The sequence below is a fragment of the Cydia splendana genome, chromosome 23, assembly GCF_910591565.1.
Source record: "Cydia splendana chromosome 23, ilCydSple1.2, whole genome shotgun sequence".
Lineage (NCBI taxonomy): Eukaryota > Metazoa > Arthropoda > Insecta > Lepidoptera > Tortricidae > Cydia > Cydia splendana.
In genome coordinates, this window is record NC_085982.1 from 3,013,962 (window position 1) to 3,038,488 (window position 24,527).

The 24,527-nt window shown below is 35.0% G+C and overlaps 1 long non-coding RNA gene across 1 annotated transcript; it reads left to right on the plus strand.

Moving 5' to 3' along the window:
- The first annotated feature begins 8,384 nt into the window (after positions 1–8,384).
- LOC134801982 (uncharacterized) lies at positions 8,385–22,115 on the plus strand. The gene is made up of 6 exons (XR_010145784.1): positions 8,385–8,482; positions 10,389–10,445; positions 12,643–12,676; positions 19,112–19,132; positions 21,575–21,637; positions 22,065–22,115. It is a non-coding gene; the product is annotated as an uncharacterized LOC134801982 (long non-coding RNA).
- The last annotated feature ends 2,412 nt before the right edge of the window (positions 22,116–24,527 follow it).

A 24,527-nucleotide genomic window follows, 5' to 3' on the forward strand; every position in this document is an offset into this window, starting at 1 on the left:
ACAGCAAGTAAATCCATCTTTTCGTGTTTAAGTATTTTTTTTATTGTTAATTAAACTCTGTACATATTTTTAGTTTTGTTCTGTTTGTAATGCACCTATTTGTAAATTGTGTGTTTTTGCAGCATCCAAATAAACGTTTTATCTATCTATCTATCTATCAAAACCGAACTTTGACAGCGATTCAAGGTCGAATCATGATATCCATTTCTAAATTATAGCACTATCCCTTTCGGCTATTTAGGGTTGTCAAAATTCAAGGCATTATCTTATCTGTGGTCGTGCAGTGCACGCAATGGGGCGCCAAGTTGTGTCAACCCTAATAATTGCTCGGAATGCTGAGCCGAACGGAGCCGAGTTTGCCCGAAGTCAGGAGTGTTTCCCCACTGGCCTAGCGTAAGTCGGACTTCAAATGGGCCGGTTGGTCAACATCTCATTAAATCTCATCTATTCCAATTTACAGATGGCGGTAATTATTCTGCTATTATTAATACAAACATAGATATTTAAAAACGTATAATTGACATACTGCCGTATTCGAACTTCAAGATATTCACAAGAGACGACACGTACTAGATCCATTCTAGATACGTTATAGTTTAGATATCAACTAGTTCTCTTTTGCAGCGCAATTCGGGCAACCAATGTCACTTTTACGTTAGATAGAGTAAGATATCTATTAGATGTGAATTGGATCTCTAAGTCATATAGGGTAAAAGTGGGATAGATGGCCCACTTTTTTAAATTACTTGTTATCTCTTAGTACAAAAAGCAAGATGCCTTATTTGTAAAACGGGTAGGTACTTAAGTTTATTATCTTTAATTTTATGAAAGGAATAAACATTATCTTTGATATTTCCAGAGTATTGGCGATTATTGCGGACCTCTAAATTTTGGGACAACTATCCCCTATATGGGATAGTTGCCTAATCCATGTAAATTACATTTAGGATAGATGCCGCGGCGAGAAAGAGGATATTTATCCCGCAAAAACTTTGATCGCACCTAGTCGTCCCATGCAATTGCACAGAGATATGCAACACGGTCAACTTAGTTGTAGCTGCAGAGTCTGTCGATAGATAAATAAAATAACATTTATTTCATTCGCGAAACTAGAGTAATTGCAATCAAGGCAACTATACTCCCGGGGCATCTATCCCACTTTTACCCTACTTACTGTGGAAATCGTTCAAGAGTATCTCCAGAATCGCGCAAATGTCAAATTTGACAGGTTAGATCTTAAACATATCGTTATCGTATCTTGGTGATGTCTAAAAGATATCTAATAGATGTCTATTTCAAAATCCGAATCGGGCCCATAATTGAAGGGATGTTTACAAAAACAACATAACTGACTACACTGGTTGACACCTGAAACGATTAACAATGTTCTTAAAAAAGTGTCAACCGCTCTGAGCAGTTATGTTGTTTTTGTAAACATCCCTTCAATTGTCCTTATAAGGTAGTCTTTATACTATTTATGTTGTAAGACTAGAGGTATACCTACACTACATAAAATCGCCTTCTCGACTATCTCGACTTCTGGCCGAAAGGTGTCGTGTTTCGGAGGTTCCGGGGCAAACTGCCGAATCCGACACAAGAGCAGCCGATGCAACGGAGCCACGCCGTTTTGTCGACTAAATAGTGTTTAGTTTTAAGTTTATAAAATACATATGTATGTTAGTCTGTAAGGTATTTGTAATATGGGCCTTGTTGCCTGAATTAAATTTCTAAATAAATAAAATAGTTTTCGTATGCTAGTTGTTTACTTTAGTTACAATAGGATCTGTGTCATTCGATATCGTGACGTGACGTACGCGTTAGCGTTAAGTGCATAGAGATATAATAATATAGAGAGGAAACGGCGGAGGGGCCAAATGACCGAACGAGATACACTTATAGAACTTTCAATAGGAGTAGCAGAGAAAGCGGTATTATTGCTTGTCCTTGTCACAGTCTCACTTTTTGTTTGTTCCCCATCATAAATTTAGTATGGTTTATGGTGGGCAACAAATAACCCGACCGAATTACCTAGATCGTTTTTGGTATATTGTAAGGAATGTTAAAACGTGTTTTTAATATTGTCGCATTGCGTATGTTTTGTCCCTCGCGGAGGCACGCGTATACTACTTCTATAGGATGGTACTTCTATGGTTAAGTGGCATTTTGTATGGAATTCGAATGTACTCTAGGGGTTCTAAATATCGGTACATGAACTAAGAACTTATGCAACTTTAATTATATTCATGCAAATGCGTTTCCATGGTAAACATAAGTAGGTATTTTACATTTTATTCTAAAATTACTTTATTTTAATAGTTTGTTTCACTTCACAGCGCAAACCACAACTTTTGACAGGATCAAAAAACGCAAAGGTAATGTAGCTATATTGAATTAAGTCGATGCTTTCGGGAAGTGCTACAAAAGGATTGCTTAACGATCCCGTAAAATAAGTATAACGTTTTAGTCAATAATATAATGAAAAAAGCACACGTGCGGTATATTTCGGATTATGAGTTTAAAATCGGTTTAATAAGCGGTTACGAGCAATACGGCTACCACCAGTTTTGACATTGACATAACGCTCACGTTTACGTAACTTACTTTCTATGCATCTCGCTCGTACTCGCATATGCGAGCAATAGTGGAAGCGAGATGTACAGAAAGTAAATTACGTAGACGTGAGCGTTATGTCAATGTTAAAACTGATGGTAGAGGCTCAAGTGTGTTGAAAACATTAATAACTGTGATTAGTTGATTACGTAACATTCAACTCTTTACGTGTACCGGGTCTGGCCTGTAACACGAGCAAATAATTAAAACATAGATTGTACTCCTCAAACGGTGACACTTTTGTTCAACAAGTTTTGAAAATTATGAAGTATTTAGACTCCCTATTTTTCATACAAAATAAATATTATCTTCAATGGACGCCATCGCCGCGCCATATCATTGTGATTGACGTTGCTTGTCACGCCTTAAACATAACAAAATTCGTAATACATTGCGTCTTAGTACCCAATCAAACCCCCATTAGTGTTACTTCACTATAGTTCGTTTTTTTTAGCATTAGAAAGAACTTGAAAGAAGGTAAGCGATCTTGACATGTCTTTTAATTGAAAAACGCTTTTTAAAAATCAGTATGAAAGCAGAAGAATATAAATTATCGTATTAGATTCATAATTCTTACATATTTGCCGTAACTTATTTTTAAAATGTGTTTTTCAATTAAAAGACACATCAAGATTGTTTACCTTATTTCTAATGCTAAAAAAAACGAACTATATGTTATTATTATAAAATATTTATATTATTTATAAAAGTACTGCACTTCTATTTTTAGACTATGCGAGAAGCTAAAAATACTGTACTGGTAAGTAACTTTAGTGTTTATTTTAAATTAGTATAATTATTTTGCTTTGTTCAAAAAAAGCAAAAAATAAAAAATACCTAATAATACACTGGTCATCAAAAAACGGTTTAACATTCTTTTTACAGTTTTGAATATTTAATTTATGTGCTCAATATCATGGCGATTTCATTTACTTTTAATTACTTTAATAATAGTTACCAATTAATTACTTTCATGTCCACATATCTTAGTATGAATTCAGAGCATAATACATATATTAGTATATTACATACCTATGTTCCTCTTTACGGCTCACCTCTTTGACACTGACATATTAGCTGCTGGCGTGTGCGTAATTTAACATTAGTGCGAGTGAGATGTACTTATAGACGCTTATTCGCTACGTGCACGACTGTCACGCAACCTAGCGTCAGCAAATCTAGCTGAAAACGTCAATTCACTACATCTTAGAAAACGACTCCAAACTCCAAAACCACTGAACGGATTTTCACACGATTTTCATCTATCAATAGAGGGATTCGTGAGGAAGGTTTACGTACCTATATAACTTATTAAGATTTTGTATAAATTGGTTGAAATATAACGATGTTGTCGGAAAAAATCACGCTGTCTAGGAGCTTTAATCGAAAACGCTGCTTAATCCGTTGGAGTTACAACAACACAATGTATGGTGGGATTGTCTCTCTTTTATCGGTCTACAAAAAAGTCCGCGACGGTGTATGTCTATTTTTAAGGATAACTTACTATACCCATTCTTATCTTCTACAATAAGATTTCATAGTAGGTATGTGGTTTTTACAAAGCTATTTACACGGATACAGTATTAATAATTATCAAATGAAATACGTTAGTTATATTAAGCATTTCATACAGATTACAATGGTTTCTTACACCATACAATTTAAATGAATATCTCAGGAGTAATCGTAAATTAAAGTTACATTACCAGCCATATCCGATGTTAGTTCCAATTTTCACTACCTCATGCGCTACGATCGCTTTACCTTACCCCCACCATGTACTTCGCACATAGCCAATATCGCTGACGTTAGCGAATATGTCAGATTGACTCTGATAAAGGCAGTCGGGGTAATTTTCACGTGTTCTTAGTCTTAGCAAACATTTTTTAATTAAAATATTTGCTCTTACCATTTACCATTTGAGTAACTGCCGTATTCGAAGATTATTCACAAGAGACGACACGTACTAGATCCATTCTAGATAGGTACGTTATAGTTTAGATTTCAACTAGTTCTCTTTTGCAGCTCAATTCGGCCAACCAGTGTCACTTTTACGTCAGATAGTGTTAGATATCTATTAGATGTGAATTTGATCTCTAAGTCATATCTTGTGGAAATCGTTCAAGAGTATCTCCAGAATCGAGCAAATGTCAAATTTGACTGGTTGGATCTTAAACATATCGTTATCGTATCTTGGTGACGTCTAAAAGATATCTAGTAGATGTCTATTTCAAAATCCGAATCGGGCCCTAAGTGTTTCCATTTTCTCGTTCAGAACTGGCTGCCTTGCCAAGGTGATGACAATTACTTGCGCTTCGCCATCGAATCGCTTTGTGTCTCTCTATCGCTCTTCCATATTAGTGTGACAGTGACAGTTGCATTTCGTGCGCTATGGAGCGTTATTGATTGCAATGTTGTCTGTTCAGAAAACTAAGTGAAAATGCGGATTAGTAATTAAGAAAATAACGAATTGAACTACGGTATTTAATTTTTTTTTTTTCGTTTTTCAGTCGGCGAAAAAGCTTTTAGCCAACAATAAACGGAAGGTACTTAGCCGATTATAATTAATATAAATAATATATTCATACCAACATTATAATATGTCCCATTTTGAAAACCAAACGACCTAATGACCTAGGGCAATTTATTTATTTGTAATTTTATAATTTAACTATTTATTTTATTATGTTTTTATCCAGGTACTTGTATGTTGTTGCACCAAATAAAATATTTTTCTAAGAACTAACCATTTTTATATGTGAAAAAAAAATAGGTAGATTTTTAGTACGATCGTCTGACATTTTATAATAGAGATGACATTCTGATGACAGCGTTCGACGTGTTACACTTACGTACGAATTTACAAGTGCGACAGAGATAACACGTCTAACGTGGTTCGCAGTAGGCCCTCACTTGCTACCTATTTTATATCCTTACCGCATTACTATCGCGATTAGAGTGATCAATTATTATTGCTGACAATATTATAAAACATTCATTGACATGTATCTAAGGACGGGCACTTAAAATGGTGCTAGTTTAGCGGTGTCACTGACGAATTCGAGCCAATCGTGCAATCTAACGCAACTAGTTGTGACCAATCGCGCGCGTGATGCGAACTCATCAACCAATCGCGTCGTGGCGTTAGACTACACGATTGGCTCGTGTGTGTGACTGCTCGTTGTAGTGGCCTCCTCTTGTAAACTCTTAATTTAGGTACAACAGACAAACCTGTATAACAATTTACTATTATTTATATTTATTGCAGCTGAATGTAAGTATAAAATAAAAGCTTTGATCTTTATTTAAATCATATCTCGTCGAAATGTTGATTTTGAGTCAAAATTCGTTGTCTTGTATCTAATACCCGGCCACGTATTCTATGAAATAATTAAAAAAAGTCGAGTGCTATTAGGTACTTGTACTATGCATCTCACTCGTACTCGTATGTTAGTGCGTAAAGTTAGCGTATATATTTATGTCAGTTTTGACACTGTCAGTGGCTCATGGTACAGTCAGCTGCAGAAGTTGCTAAGCGGTGTTCAAAATTATCTTGACGCAACTATATTGTTAAGAGAATAAGAGCGTGTCAAGGTAATTTTGAACACCTCGCCCGCTTAGAAGCTTCTGCTGCTGACTGTACGGGCGAGCACAGGAGGCTGTTGTTATACTGCCACGCACGCGCTTTAACAGAGACGCTATTGTTTTACACCTTATGGTATCTATAATCTATATGAATATATACCTATATGATGTTAATTAATAATTATACAGGGCGTTATTTGAACAACCCCGAAATCCCAAAAAAATATTTGGCCTTCCCATAGAAAACGTCGACATCCACTCGACCAAAATGTATGAAACGGCCAAAAAATTTTTGTGATTTCGGAGTTGGTCCCATAGAAAAAGTTGTTCTGTATAGCCTAACCTAATCACCTCGCACAATATGGCCGGGTCAAACAGATCACTGTGTTATGTCTTTCCTGTAGACATACACAAGAGTTAAGGGCTTTAAAGGTTAATTTTCTTATTTAACCCTTATCCACGTGAAAAGGTCCTCCTTTTATTTAGAGAACTATGATAAAATCATTGCTTACATGCCCACAAGCTGTTAACTATTGCCCACAGGAGAGAAAAATGTGCTGTTCGCGATAACACGCTAGTTTTCTCTCCTGTGGGCAATAGTTAACAGCTTGTGGGCATGTAAGCAATGATTTTATCATAGTTCTCTAAATAAAAGGAGGACCTTTTCACGTGGATAAGGGTTAAATAAGAAAATTAACCTTTATAGCCCTTAACTCTTGTGTATGTCTACAGGAAAGACATAACACAGTGATCTGTTTGACCCGGCTAGTGGTTCAAAGAACGCCCTGTATTTAGGTGTTCAACTCTCAATTTAGGTACTCAATCATCCTTTGGAAATCCTTCCTTGAAGGGAAGGGATTTAAAGGGTTTTTTAGCAAATTTGTATAAAATTGACAGATGGAGAATACAATTTTTTATCGAACATTTATTTTAATACCTGGGAATCAAAAACACAGTTTAATGTAATACTCGCACCCACCATAAACGCTATATATGATGGATTTTTCAGAGAAATATAATATGACGATTTCTGTATATGATTTTCCGTAATTTTATACAGATTTATACAGAGCAGCATTTTTTAATTAATTTTTTTGTCGGCCTTTATAATTATGTTACTTTCCTAGCTTGCCTAGGAGCAAGCTAACTTTTCTTTTTTCTGAATGGCCTAGCAAATAAAAAAATCTATTTTTTTTCAGACGGTAAGTCATTTTCTGTTTTAATTTTTACGTATTTCATATGTGTCGCTTAACTTCTAACTCAGGTAAATCCATTCGACCCTCACAGCAAATATCTACCCTATTACCTTTTCTTAATACCAAAATCGCATAATCTGACAGATGGATTTACCCGAGTTTTAAGTTAAGCGACTCATATATTGTTAGATGACATTATCAATATGTTTCGAAAATAATTGGTATCTTTTCCGTCTCGTATGTGAAGCAAAGTTGTATCTTGTAACTTAAGTGTAGCACCTGTAAGTATTCATATTCAATAAATATATCTTCTAACATGTATCGACTGGCTAGATACTTATATATACTGGGTCAAGCAGATCTTGTCAGTAGAAAAAGGCGGCAAATTTGAAAAATGTAGGCGCGAAAGGATATCGTCCCATAGAAAATTTGAATTTCGCGCCTTTTTCTACTGACAAGATTTGCTTGACCATCTATACTTACCACGACTACCTAGGTACGTCCATATTCCCAAAAAAAGTGTAACAAAAACATAGTCTTTCCTTTTCGTAAATTTTGAGTAAATAATATTTCAGCTTGTTATTAATTCTCCGTGAGATTTGCACATATATTGCAAATAATTTCAAACGGGTTATCGTTTACATTTAAGAGCCCATCAACGTGCACATTACCGCCACTGCTAATAATCGTGATTATTTAAATTTAAAACAGAGGGCCGCTACGTACTGTATTTTGTATTTAAGTACCTTTTGAATACATCAAACTAGTTTTTATGTTACTAGATTCGTCAATCTAATATGCGTGCAAAGTTAAAACGGCCGTTTTTGTTTTGCCATAGACCGATTATACTTACTTGATACTATACATGAGGCGAAATTCCTGTCCATATATTTACATAAATGTTCTATGTATTTTCATAACCCCCTTGAGGTACAAAATGGAATATTATTGTTGACACATACGAGTTGTATAATTGTATATGTGTACCTATTTACTTGTTATTTCAAATTTTCTGACGTTATATAAACAAAACAAAAAATAGAAATTATCAATATGAATTTCAGGACATCCAAGGTATCACTGCGGGCAATGTAAGTATTTATTTGTGTGAGTGTGTGGTTATTCACTACATACTGAATAATTGAAAAAAAATCATCAACGTCACGCCCCGATGTTATAGTAAGGTACCATCACGCTCCGCAATTGTTGCGCCATTTAGGGTCCTAGCTGAATTGGTTGTTCAATTATATATACGCTATAAATGGCATAACAATCCCGTTTGGTGACTGTACAACACTCGGGTAGTTAATATTTTAGAATAACGTTTAGTTATGTTTCTAAAAAGGTTTACTAATGTGTTGCAGAAAGTTGTTTGACATATTTTTGTATTGGCATAAATGACGTTTGGTAGAATTACCTTTCGCATAGTATCATTTAGCATACAATCACTTCGCAGAGTTTTAGGATCCAGAACCATATTTTGGCATACTATTGATGTTCATAATAGTCTTTTAAAAGAATATTGATTTTGCAGATAAATGTACTACATAACATTTAGGTCGCATAAATTTATTAACTTGATCAGATGAAAGACTTTAATCACTTGCATTATTATGTGATACATAATAATATGTACATGAGATAGCAATCATGCTATGAATTTTTTTGGAGGTCGCAGTTCTAACCTAACCTACTTTTCTGACAGCCGTTCGTTTTTGCATGAGGTCGTTCTTTTGTATAGGAGGTCGCAGTTATAACCTAACCTAGCCTACTATTCTGGCAGCCGTTCGTTTTTTATGGTAGGCCGTAGTTCCAACCTAAAGTATCCATGTTTTCTGGCACAGGTTTAATTTTATTAGTGTGGCAGTTCTTACATAACTGAACCCACTTTTCTGCTAACAGAAAAAAACATTATGCCATAATAAGAGTATGCTGCAGGATGTTTATGGTACATAACATTATACCAAACGAAAGTCGGCAAAAGGAATATTCTGCTAAATAATATGCTGCAAAATGTATTGTATTGTATGCGTAGTAATATTAATGCCAAGTAATAGTTACGCCAAATTATCATTCGACTAAAAGTGTTTCTGTGATAAATGTTATGCGAAGTGTATTTCTGACAAACAATATTATGCCAGATGAGGGTAACTCTTATAAAAAACTAAATGCTTCTGTAAATAATCGCTTCGATAGTCCATAATACCGTAGCCCAGCTCTAACTTTTAAACTGGGAGTTACAAAAGTAATGAAAACATTTGAGAAAATAAAACTTTATAAATTTATTTATTAAATTAAGATAACTATTATATAAACAAATAAATAAATTTTATTAATAAATTTATTTATTAATTTTTAATTTCTACTTTCCACAAAGTATTTACATATAGGAACCTACATACTTTCCACGAAACATATTTTGAACATGATCAATTGAGCCATTAATGAGTTTTGTTTACAAAAATCTTATATATGGATATCGCAGCCAATTGGTTAAACCAGCCAGCTAATTTGACGCCTAGCCCGTTCACTTAACGCCGGCATCTAATTACCTAAATCCCTGAAGAACAATCAGCCAAGTCATAGATCGCAACTATTAACCAGATGGCTGAACGTCGTGTCATGTAGTTAAATTTGACATTGATGAATTTATCATGTTCGGTTAGATTAGGTTAGTTTAATGTAGGGTGGAAAATTGCTAATTGTCGTTACAAAACGATAAATAAACTTATGCACTCACCTAAGTATTTTTCGTTCTTGAATATAATTTGTTTAATTTTAAGGAGAACAAAAAAAATCAAAATACTAATGCTTGGTTAGCTGGAAGAGATCCCTTATAGGGATAAGTTCGCCTTTGTACTTCCATTACTGTAATTTATTTTTGTAAACCTGTGTTGTGTACAATAAAGTGATTACTACTACTACTACTTAGTTCGATGATAAATAAACATTCTGTACGTATTATTTGTTCATTAATAAACTTTATTTCTATTTTAGGGTGGCCAGATACAAAACGAAATTAAAAAACTAAGTGCAATGAGATATAAACTCAATGTAAGTATTTCTCGTTTATAAACGTCTTTATCTTAGTTCTTCGTCTTTGTCTTTATTTTAGTTTTTATTTTTTTCGGTACCTATAATTAGTTTTAATATTTTTTTTACGCATTTCTAATCTAAACTCAATAGCACACCAAGAAATATAATCACAGAAGCATAATAAATAATAAATAATAAATAAATAAATTTAAATATTATAGGAGAATCTTACACAGATTGACAAAGTCCCACGGTAAGTTCAAGAAGGCTTGTGTTGTGGGTACTCAGACAACGATATTATTATATATAATATGTATGAATACTTAAATACATAGAACACAACCATGACTCAGGAACAAATATCTGTGTCATCACACAAATAAATGCCCTTACTGGTATTCGAACCCAGGAGTCCCAGGACCATCGGCTTCACAGGCAGGGTCACTACCCACTAGGCCAGACCGGTCGTCAAATATAATGTAGAATCCTCCTCCTTGAATCGTATTCCTCATAGCTGAGGGTTTCATTTTATTCGAGTCAAAGAGTTCCGCATGAACAAATCTTCTATACTATATTGGTCACACGAAGTCATGTATGGCTAGCAATGCACGCACAAGAACTTTCCAAAGTTGCGAAACTTTCCACATGAGAATTTCTCGGTAACTTCTGAGAATGTTCTCGAGAACGAGAATTTATTTATTTATCGTAGTTTTTATACCATGAATATTCACGATAGTTTAGGTGTAGTATCCTTACCCCCAGAAAATTCCGACTTTTGGTCTACCGCTTCCGGTCAGAAAAATGTATGACGGCCCGGCCAAACGGTCAGACCTAGGTGGGGGGTGCTCTACCAAATGTCATAGAGGAACCCTGGCAGTTTTTGACGCGGCCATGTTTTTTTCAATATGGCTGACTTTTTTTTTTAATTTTTATCAAGTTTGTCCTAGCGCGCTGAAATTTTAGTCACAGAATCTTGGGATCCCCTAGATACCTATGAAAAAATTTTTTTTGAAAAAATGCCAGAATTGCGGGAAAACTGGCCACTTCTATTTTGTATGGCAACTTTTAAACGTTGCGCGATAGGTGGGGGTTGTTCGACCAAATGTCATAGAGGGCCCCGAGACAAAATAAACTGCATTAAAAAAATCAAAATGGCCGACTTTTTTTTTTAATTTTTTCAAGTTGGTCCGAGCGCGCTGAGATTTGGCATGGCGGGAGATAGAGGCCTCTAGATTCCTATGACAAAAAAATTTTTTTTGGAAAAAATCCAAGATGGCGGAACAATAAATTTCCATGTTGCAGAATGTTCTGAGAACATTCTCGAGAACGTTTCCGCTTTTTGGGAATGTTCTGCAATTTGTACATTGCTATGTATGGCAAGTTACATGACATGCGCGTGATCAGACGTGGCACGTGGCTACTTTACCAATAAGTTTCCTGACTTATTATATCTGCATTTGAAAAACTGGTTTACCTGATTCAAGCCTTCGCTGAACTCACATTTTTCAACAATTTAATTGATTTTTGTTGATAAGCTTCCAAATAAATCTTCGTCGTAGATAATCCATAACCGACAAAGTCGTACCTTTAGCCGAAAAACGCCATTTTATTTATTTATTTTATTTAAACTTTATTGCACAAAATATATACAGCAATGTACAAATGGCCAACCATAGGGCCAAACAGAGATATCTACAATTGGTGCAGAGAGAGAAATATACCTATTGAGTGAATTAAAAAAAAGCAAACTATACATATAAACTACATAAATAAATAAAATATATATAAACTACCACTACCACATATTTATACAATACATACTTACTATAAATGTAATAATGATGGATATTATTCGAACTATTGTTTTAGCAAATACTTAACTACGCAACATCCGCTTAAACTAAAAGAAAACTTACTACATCACATAACTTAGGTACATTTTGTGTGTGAACTAAATGCAGGAGAGTGCCCTTGGCATTAAGTCCGCCTTTTTCGCGTTATTTATCGTTTTTTAGCACTCGTTATCAGTCATTAACTATTTTTTTTTTCGGTTTCCATTTTTGATAATTTAAGTTACATCAGTATGCGTAAGTTACATGGGTTCAGAGAACCGGGAAGACGGTCATACAAGTAGGATTTGATTACAGACAGACACCAGAATAAAACTATAGGAGAAAGTCTTGTAAAATAACTAATCTTATTACCTTATCTGCAGACGAACGAATTAAACACCGGGGAAAAAAAGGTAGGTATTTATAAAGAGTTATACATTTACTAGGTGTATATCAGCTGTTATTTGTATTATCTAGCGATATCTACTTGATAAAAATACTTTAGTATGAGTTAGCACCTTATTACTGGTTCCCAATATAACGTGGAACATCAATCCCGTTAAGATAGAAAATTCTTACAGTAGAAGTCTCTATTCGCTTCCCAAAGGCGTGTAAACAAACGAATCCCTTTGTTTGACTTAATAAATTATTGAAAGTCATAATGTAATGATTGCCAGATTATCATTAGTCATAATCCTGAAACCGTTAACTTTTCAGGATTTTCGTAAGGTTATCCTATAGATAGATTAGGTGAGGTTAGGTTTGTATTGTGGCAATCCTGAAAAGTTACGCATTTATGAAAAATCAAATACTGACTAAAAAAATACGGGCAAACAATACATTATGATTTAAAACTTATGGGAAACAATAGAGACCCGTAAACAAAGAGGAAGGAATGGAAAGATTCGCGCGCTGCTAGTAAGCTTCTGCACCGCTAGTGTAAATTCCATTCGATAGCGTGACGTGTGTTTGCGTTTCAATACAGTAATTTTATACATTTAGCGTTTACGTTCAATCCGGTAGTTCTGATTTTTTGCAGACTTGTTTATGATGTTGGCCCAATGAATAGTCCAAGTTTGAGACCTCGAGCTCCGAACGCAACTTTGTCAAAAATCGAAAAAACCGCGAAATGTTCGGTGATTTTTAAGATTTGGGCGATTATAACCCTAAAGGACCAGTTTTTGATAGTACCTTCTCAAGACGTTTTTAAAGTGGACTAAATTTGCTACAATACTAGACTAGCATTGTCTCTGTAGATCTAGTAGTTTCCGAAAATTTATAATTTTTTGAAATTGTATTCGTAGGGTAAGTAAGTGCAGTGAGTATGCACTTTTGTCTCAGGCAATGCAGCCTGGCACGATTGTTCCTAAGGTCAAACAAAGCTGATTTGGTCAGGTAGCTCGAGATCGTACCGTGCCTACCCCCCAAAAACGGAGGGGCAAGGGTCGGATCACCAGGTCCAATCTATGCTATATTTCTTCCTGCTCTTAGCAACTAGGGCAAGTTGCTAAGAGCAGGAAGACAAATCTAGTGTCGTACTGTAACCAATTTAGTACACTTTAAAAACGTCCTGAAAAGGTACTATCAAAAATTAGTCTATTAGGGTTATAATCGCCCAAATCTAAAAGAAAACCGAAATTTTCGCGGGTTTTTTGATTTTTGATAAAGTTGCGTTCGGCGCTCGAGGTCACAAACTTGGATTATTCATTGGGCCAAGATCATAAATATGTCTGCAAAAAATCAAAAGTACCGGATTTGTCGCAAAAGAGCCAGGTTACACAATTCGACAAAGTTACTGGATTATTTGCTTTATATCTATTATTAAACTTTCTTTCACTCTAAACTTTCTTGCTTTTGGAACTTAAATTTTTGCTTATAAACATAAAGGCAATTCAGATCAGGCTAAGCTAACTCTGCAGCTTATTTGATAGCACAGAATGTGGAGGTGTATAAAATGATGACGTTTGAAATAACACTTGACATCATATTTGCTGCAGAGTTAGTGTAGCCTGACGCTAATAATAACTGAATTTTCTTCTTCTGATATAGGTAAACTTTGCAAAGTGACTTTTTAAAAGTAAAACGTCTAAATATATATACTTATTTCGTTTCAGCTGGTAAATATTTCGCATTTATTTTTTAACAACATGACCTTGACCCGAAACACAAAGAATTGTGTGCGTGGCAACTACCACACTCTGGTACACTACCACACTCTGGCATACTTCCACACTCTGTCACCGTGTAATATATGCAAAATAAGCTTGATCCCACTCTTACGGTGCAAAATACACTAGAGAAAAACATTTTTGCTCACATTTTTTGTCCTTTTGCCGAATCGATATTTTTGAACTTGAGTGCACTATTCTATTTCAACTGGCGTGCAGCCAGACTCTGGTCTGGACACAGCTAGGAGCCTTGCGTGGTCCCTTCCCGACGAAGTGTCAATTAGAGATTTAAGAACGGCAGTGGAGGCTAAGTTGTCCGAGGCCCTTTGCCTCTCGGGTCTAGGTGGTACGTGATCTCTCAGTTTGTTGTTTTAAGGATTTTACCTGCGAGATCAGATGTGCTATGGATTGAGGACAAGAATGCCGGCATGAATGCGTGTTCCTAAACCGCCAAACCTAATGCGCAAAGAAGCTTGCCGGTTCAATACCATGTCGTAGGGTAGTTTAGCCGGTTTACCGGCCACCTCCGGTTCTCGGCCACTACGTACCCTAATAGCATTTTCTTGTAGGGATTTTGTTGGGCCTTTGTTTACGTATTAGTTGGGCAACCGTTATATTTGGCCGTACGATTTGCTGGAGGGCCCTCGACAAAGGCCCTCCCGAAGATTCCCAACAGAGGGCCATAAGAGTAATTTTTTCGTTGGGCCTATTTATATAAATCATACAATTATTCAACGGTGGTGGTTTTGGTTGGGCCGTGGTTGGGCCTATACACATTTGTTTGATGGTTGGTTAATTGTTACATTTGGCCGTACGATTTGCTGGAGGGCCCTCGACAAAGGCCCTCCCGAAGATTCCCAACAGAGGGCCATTAGAGTAATTTTTTCGTTGGGCCTATTTAAATAAATCATACAATTATTCAACGGTGGTGGTTTTGGTTGGGCCGTTGTTGGGCCTATACACATTTGTTTGATGGTTGGTTAATTGTTACATTTGGCCGTATGGCTTGCTGTAGGGCCAACTGCAAAAAAATAAAATAGGGCAATTTTTTCGTTGTGCTTCTGTTTGCAAATTCAACAATTACCCAACGGCAAGTCAGGTAGGTCGGTAGGTAGTCGTGCACCAGGTTGAAGGCCCAACACAGCTTGTCCCACAAAGGGCCAACATTGTAACTTTAACGTTGGGCCTGGTGTAGGATTCTTACAATACTACCGTAGGTAAATAGTTGTGTAATTTATAGTGTGCCTACAGTCTAATTATATAATGGGCTTTTGTTTACGAGTCCTACAGTTACCCTACGTTAAGTAAGTGGTTGTGTAATACGACGTTGGGCCTTTGCTGATAAATATTACAATTACACTACGGTAGGCATTGGTTGTATCCACATGAAGGCCCTAGGCTAGGCAGCAGTTGTTGTTAATCTTCTCTGTATCGTTCCAATTTTAGTATATGTACTGCCGAAGCAAGTACACTTACTATACACTCTAATTTGTATATATACTAACCGCACTTCGAAACTTCGTAAGCGAGATTTATGTTTTTTGAGATTTAAATTGAGAAAATGTTGGTAAAATACAATTTTTTAAATTTATGTATAAATTTTATAGTTATAGCTATTAGATTTATAAGTTACTTTAAAAAAATATTATGATTATATCCGGAATAATCGAGAAAATAACTATAACTTCGATGTTTGGAGAGAGTAACGCCATCTAGTGACGCCACAAGCAAACTCAACTGGTATTGTTGGGCATCAGTACCACAGCCAATGTTGGAAAATGCGATATTTGTGCTCACTGGGCCAACGAATGTTATCGTTGTTTAGCCACCGGTACCAAAATACACAAAGGCCCATTGTTAGGCGTCAGTGCCACCGCCAATGTTGGTAAATACGATATTTGTCATCATTGGGCCATCGGATGATATCTTTGACTAGCCAACGTTACCAAAATACACAAAGGCCCATTGTTGGGCATCCGTGCCACAGCCAATGTTGGTAACTGCGGTATTCGTCACCATTGGGCCAACGAATGTTATCGTTGTTTAGCGAACGGTAGCAAAATACACAAAGGCCCATTGTTAGGCCTCTATGCTACAGCCAATGTTGGTAAATGCGATATTTGTCGTCATTGGGCCATCGTATGATATCGTTGATTAGCCAACGTTACCAAAATAAACAAAGGCCCATTGTTGGGCATCAGTGCCACAGTCAATGTTGGTAAATGCGATATTTGTCATCATTGGGCCATCGGATGATATCGTTGATTAGCCAACGTTACCAAAATACACAAAGGCCCATTGTTGGGCATCAATGCTACAGTCAATGTTGGTAAATGCGATATTTGTCGTCATTGGGCCATCGGATGATATCGTTGATTAGCCAACGTTACCAAAATAAACAAAGGCCCGTTGTTGGGCATCAATGCTACAGCCAATGTTGGTAAATGCGATTTTTGTCATCATTGGGCCATCGGATGATATCGTTGATTAGCCAACGTTACCAAAATACACAAAGGCCCATTGTTGGGCATCAATGCTACAGCCAATGTTGGTAAATGTGATATTTGTCGTCATTGGGCCATCGGAAGATATCGTTGATTAGCCAACGTTACCAAAATAAACAAAGGCCCATTGTTGGGCATCAGTGCCACAGCCAATGTTGGTAAATGCGATTTTTGACATCATTGGGCCATCGGATGATATCGTTGATTAGCCAACGTTACCAAAATACACAAAGGCCCATTGTTGGGCATCAATGCTACAGCCAATGTTGGTAAATGCGATATTTGTCGTCATTGGGCCATCGGATGATATCGTCGATTAGCCAACGTTACCAAAATAAACAAAGGCCCATTGTTGAGTATCAATGCCACAGCCAATGTTGGTAAATGCGATATTTGTCATCATTGGGCCATCGGATGATATCCTTGACTAGCCAACGTTACCAAAATACACAAAGGCCCATTGTTTGGCATCCGTGCCACAGCCAATGTTGGTAAATGCGGTATTCGTCACCATTGGGCCAACGAATGTTATCGTTGTTTAGCGAACGGTAGCAAAATACACAAAGGCCCATTGTTGGGCATCACTGCCACTGCCAATGTTGGTAAATGCGATATATGTCATCATTGGGCCAACGAATATTATCGTTGTTTAGCCAACGGTACCAAAATACACAAAGGCCCATTGTTGGGCATCTGTGCCACAGCGAATGTTGGTAAATGCGATGGTGGGCTAATACAAAATTAATGTTGGCTACGGAACGAACCTCATCCCAACGTTTTCCCTACCGTTGGCACCGTGGGCCCCAACGAAAATGCTACTAGGGTAGTAAAACTGTAATAACATGACAACTTTACCGTATTTATTGAAAAAATGAGGGTAGTCGGATAAATTAAGTTGACATTGACATATCCTAAATTTGTTAGCTTGATAACGTTTTGATTGGCTCGTCAGTGCACCAAAGCAATTTAGCAAGTGTGGATGTTGGACAAATTTGTAAAAAAAATTGTGATTCAATATTTTTTCAAGGTAAGTAAAAATATTGTTTTCGTGGGTTTGAGGCCATTATTGATGTTAATGTGCATTGTGGATAAGTTGAATTTATGTTATTATGATTTAAATGTACGATTTTTTTTATATAAGTCGATTAAATTTGATGGTCGGGTAACTAAATGCAATTTCGTAAAGATATTTAGTTCTCGGCCGCCCGGCCGAGAACAGGATTGAGGCACGTAATTTTTAATTGATTAATCTTTCCTATTAAAAGACAGCCAACAAAATAAATATTTCAAATAATACTTATTTGTATCCAAGTAATTCATGTAGTTAGTTGTCGGCCGCATGCTTATTAACAAATAATTGGTTAAAATCTGCTTTAAAATCTTTTGTATTTGGCGGCCAAGAACAGGATTATAAAAAGTTAGTTTTCGGCCTAGCTAACTTATGACGGCCGAGAAACAAGTAAAATTTATTTAGTTTTCGGCCCTTGAAAAGTAAATAATTTTTACACTATTTTTATATTAACAAGATGCTTCAAAAAGAAGATGAGTTTTTGACTATCAGCGACGAAGAATTTTCGTTATTTTAATGTAACGTCTTCATGATCTTCCTAGCGTTGTCACGACTCATAGGAGCCTAGTTTTTACGAAAATAACTGCCATCTGACCTTCCGCACGCTGCTAGTTAGGCTACAAAATGTCTTATTTTAATATTTTTGAGTATGTTTTGGAAAACTCTTTACGAGATGTGGGTACCATAAAAGTTCCCATTAACGTTCCTTAATGTAATACATTGTACCATTGAATATTTGTTGTTTTATTCAAAAATAATTCCTATTGATAGTGAAATAAGAGTCATTTAAAAACATAAATAACAGCGGCCGACAACTAGTTAACAAGCGGCCGAGAACCAAAAAAAGTGTCCGAAAACCAGCTAAATTGCTACTTTTTCATATTTTTAATTATACAAACAAAACGTTGTAATTAATAACGGATTTTGATACAAACATGGTAAGTGTATTATATTTTTAGTCTAAAAATCACAAAATGACAAAGATTGGTCGAATATATTGTTCATAAAATACATTTGAATTCGAAATTTTGCTTAACTGGCCGACAACCGGCTAAACTACCCTATGTACATAGGTATTACGAATATTTGTAATTTAATGTTTTTTCTGTAGTTAAACCGAGTGATAATGGTGGTATGTATAAAAAATAATTTTTACATTAGAATAGATATTTAATGTGTAGTAGAGAAGAAAAGTGTAAGAAAAAATGATGGAAGCATAAAGTTCGACAACCGACCTAGATGGTGCAATACATTGAAACATAGGTTTTATGGACACAAATACAACATGCAAAATAATAGTAGGTAGGTAATTTTTTCCTACATTATTAGCAAATTAATAGCAAAATCTCCCGCGTGCAACAGTAACTGGCTACAGCAGTCGTTAGGTATCCGAATATCACCTTTAATGTAAAAAACAGGTAATAGATTTTGCCTCGTCCGAAATTGGGACAAAATTATTTTCTTTGCCTTGTTTTTTGTTCCCAAAAAATATGACTCAGTGGAGGTTTTTGTATGAGGTGGAATTCAGTTTTAAATTTTTCTCATGAGAATTATAATATAGGTAGAAATAAATACATGCAATATCGCTCAACTGTTTATATTTATTTGATAAAATACAAAAATAGAAGCGTGAAATAGTGATCAGAAACAAAAAAAAACTAAAATTATTTTGACCCAATTTACCAAATGTCTTGTACTTGAGGGACCTAGAATCACCTGCCTTTTTAGGGTTCCGTACCTCAAAAGGAAAAAACGGAACCCTTATAGGATCACTCGTGCGTCTGTCTGTCTGTCCGTCTGTCACTGTCACTGTGTCTGTGCCTGTTTTCTCCGAAACTACTGAACCAATTAAGTTGAAATTTGGTACACATATGTAAGTTTGTGACCCAAAGACGGACATGTAACGTAAACAAATGAATTTTAAACATTGGGGCCACTTTTGGGGGGTAAATGAGAAAATTAAAAAACTAAGTTTTTCAAACTATATCGTGTTACATATAAAATGAAAGAGCTCAATGTGAGAATCACATATATATATATATACAGGGTGAAATTTAATTCACTGGCCAAATTGAAACACCCGAAAGAACTCGAAAAAATATTAAACACGTGTTTTTTCTTTTAATACCGCTCAGTACATTTTTTTCGAAATAACTCATCATCAAGTTGTCCTAAAAACCTCGTACGTTATGGTGAACCGACAACTACCCACTACACCCGCTTCTCTCTTATCAGTTAAGGTCATTGACACCCCGCCCCTCCCGCTGTTTGCAATCGCGTCACCAATTATGAACCCTATTGCAGCGAGATAAGACGCTTACCTACATAAGTTGCTAATTTTTCCTTCATACTTTAACGGGCTTAGAGCCATCAAAATGCAAAGGCAACCCATTTTTAATCTAAAATATTATTTCTGACTAATGATTATTAACAAAACGTCCATGGCTTAAAAACAATGAGTAAAAACTAGGTCAGGAATCTTTGCATTCAGGCGTATTTAAAAAATTGAATCATCTTATGTACTTACATTTGATTAAAAGTCGACGCAATTAACGAAAGTCCCACGAGATGGTACTCTTGGATTCAATCCTTGTCTGCGAAGGCGTGGAACTGATTCCATTTCGTATAATCTTTGTGCACCACGTAAACACTCACCACTTAATAAATAACACCGTACCATTTCCTAATTAATATTCCCGGTTCGAAAACATTTTTTTAAACCTTAGTACGCGCGCGATTATTATTTTAAGGTTGGCGAGTGACGAGTGACTAATCATTTATGCTAACCGTTATGTTTACCGCTAGCGCGGAATGGTTTAGACTACCCTCGAAATTGATAAACCTGCCTACCATCGCCAACACTAACTAGGTGGACCCTATTGCAACGATTATAAGGTTTAGTGAAGGTCAGATAAGGGTTTTGCTGATGTTGTTGTTAAAACCTACTATTAGGTTTGTTTACATTTGTGGTAATAGGGTGACCACGACTCGTGGAAAGTATTTAAAAATTGAAAAATGAAAATTAAAAAAAAAATGTACTCTTTTTTTTCGCTAAATAGATTCCTTAAGTGTAACCTAGTGCCTGGAATGAATATGGCCAGTGATTTAAATTTCACCCTGTATATATATGTTTTATAATTTTAAAATAAACAGTTTAGAAGTTATTCGAGAAAATAGGCAAAAAATTACCATCCCCTCCCCTTTATCTCTGAAACTACTCGGTCTAAAATTTTGAAAAAAATAGATTATATAGATCTTTACCTATAGATGACAGGAAAACCTATTAGAAATATGTAGTCAAGCGTGAGTCGGACTAATTACTTAGTTTTTGATCCGACCCCTACGGGTTTTTAAAGGCAATTCACTCGCGTTTCACATATAAAAATTATTTAAAAATATATATTGTTAAAAATTAAGTAATGTACGGGACCCTTGGAACGCGAGTCCGACTCGTACTTGACCGGTTTTTTATTAGTAAATATCTAGTTGTTACAATTAGAAACATTGCAAAAAAGCGTGCTTTAAATAATAATAATAAAACGTATATATTATATTTATCAATTCATCATTTCAGGGAATAACAAATGAGGCACTGAATTCGGAAGAAGAATTACGAGAGAAGGTGATGCAGACATTGGTAAGTTAATATTATATTATACGAGTATGTGTAAAGTACAGCGAGTTTCAAAATATCATGATCACATTCATAATGTGATCATGTTTTTTCGCAGCTGATTGCACAGATCTTTGAGACCTGAGAGTTATGGTCACACAGAGAGCGAGCTGTGTGCATTTTTGCAAATGGAACAGCTTTAAAATCCACTGAAAATTGATGATAAAGTAGGTAGGTACATAATTTTGGCGAAATGAATACAATTCAACTTTTTGGAACTTTGAGTCACACGAACACGTATCGTATATTTATTTTGTGTGTAAAACTCCTGCTCTCTACTTTCTCCAATTCTCGTCTTTTTCAATCTTTGTATAACAAAACAACATCTGGCAACAAAAACCGAGATTATTTATTTTATGATTATATTGCTTTCTACGTTTTTTTTTTTCAGGATAAAGAAAATGCTCCTATACCAGCAAAAATGGTACGCTTGTAATTACTAGTTATTATTAATATATTTTTAAAATAATATAATAAAATGTAGTGCTCTCTAATATCATTCAGAATAAACAGTACAAAGGTGTTTTTTTTCTAATAATACTTAATTCTATATCTAATAACAATAATAAGTTTAATTGAAACATACTTATTCATCGTCTTCCTTATTTAAATATACTAATTAATTTGATGCTACATATACATAATATAAATTATTCATGTAAACTTTGTCTAAAGTCACTAAAATGCACTTTAAAAAATTTTAACAAATTTTGCAAAAAAGCTCAAAATATTCATTTTACTCCTAAGAATGCCCAATTTTATTTTTGACCGAACTCGTCGATATCTTTTTTGGTTAAAATTTACAAATAATTAGCAGTGCTAAGATTAAATAATCTGAAATAAATTACACGCTTCTATTAATACGTCGTGCTAACAAACATATTTTTTTACAGCTGGTTTGTAATTTTTGATTACAAATTAATTAAATCCTCTGTTTTTCTTTTTTTCATTACTCTGAAAAAATCTTGTTCTATTCTAAAAAAAAACCATTTGAGACTTTAAGATAGAAATTATTATAATTAATAAGTACTATATTATAATTATTACTTCATATTAGGCAGTAGTTTATACTTCATTTGACGACCGGTCTGGTCTAGTGGATAGTGACCCTGTCTGCTAAGCCGATGGTCCTGGGTTCGAATCCCAGTAAGGGCATTTATTTGTGTGATGAACACTAATATTTGTTCCTGAGTCATGGTTGTTTTCTATGTATATAAGTATGTATTTATCTATACAAGTATGTATATCGTCGCCTAGTACCCATAGTACAAGCTTTGCTTAGTTTGGGGCTAGGTTTGATCTGTGTAAGATGTCCCCTAAAAAAAAAAAAAAAAAAAAAAAAAAAAAAAAAAAAAAAAAAAAAAAAAAAAAATTGTATAAGTAGGAATGTATCTACTACATTAATTAACAAGGGTACTACAACTTTTACGTAAAAAAATGTTTAAAATAGATTCCAATTTATTTCTTTTTGTTATCAATAGGTCGCGCAAGTTATACAACAGGTATCATTCATATTTTTGGAGCACATAATTTTAGTTGTTCTATGTTATTGACCTTTATTGCACAAAATGGACAATAAATACAAAAATAATACACATATGACGCACTCAATGCGTAATGATATTATGTCCGCTTTGTCTTATGTTGTTGTGTTCTTTTTTATTATATGAGTTCTAAAATATATAAACCTAAAGATAAAACAAATAAATTATAAACTTTTCAGAAATGGAGTGACGCAATGAAGCAGGTAGTGTACCTGAGAAATCATATATATTTATTATTTAATTATTAAATTGAGGCTAGTACGTTGTATAACTTTGTAAAGCCCGAATTCGTTGCTAGAGTAGAAAAGTGAACAATTATTTTAGCATCAGTTTACAATAAATTTGGTTTCTTATTTAAATTATACTCATAAGCAATTGCTATAGGTACAAAACGATAGAGCACTTCATTCTATTGCTACTGAGTGTCTTAATGTAATGTATGGAAATTATTCGTAAATAAACATGAATAAAACTCTAGATTCCAGTCAGGACAAAATAATATTTATTTTTAATTTTTATATCACATGACATTGTCAACATTGTCGAATATCATACTTAGACACAATCGCGGGAGGATAATACATACCACTTATTTATACTACCTAGAAATGTTTTAGTTTTCCTTCAAATACAAAATTTTAAAATAGGAGTGACTTATAGCAAGAAATTCTCAAACATTCCAAGGTCGTATGTTGTATATTGGATGTTTGAAATTTTCTTCCCAAATGCATGAAATTCCTTCTTAAATGTTGTTTAATCCTAACCTGCATAAGAAATTGTTTACAGGAAATCAGAAAACTCGTAACTAAGGTAACCACGAATAATTATCGATGGTATGTACGGGTGGTTCACGTTTGTATGGGAAAATTATCTCAAACATTAGCCAGAAGACACGCCACTCCCTTATTTTGTTACACTCTTTATTTATCTTAGGTTAGGATTTTATAACATTGTTACACTTATTATTAGTAGGATTAGTAAGCGCATTGAGTATGCACTTTAGTCCCAGGCGATGCCGCATGGCATGATTGTTCCTCAGGTCAAACAAAGCTGATTTGGTCCGGTAGCCACGAGATCATACCGTGCATACCCCCCATAAAGGGGGGTGAAAGGGTCGGCTCCCCAGATCTAATCTGAGATGTTATATTTCTTCCTGTTCTTAGCAACTAGGTCAAATTATATACCATTTTCGTATAATTAAGGACGAGTAATTCATTATTGAAATAATTATTATATATTTCTATTAAAAAAAATGATTTTTGTAAGGAAAATGAAAATGTTATGTAATTTTTTGCGACTATTTTGGCTGT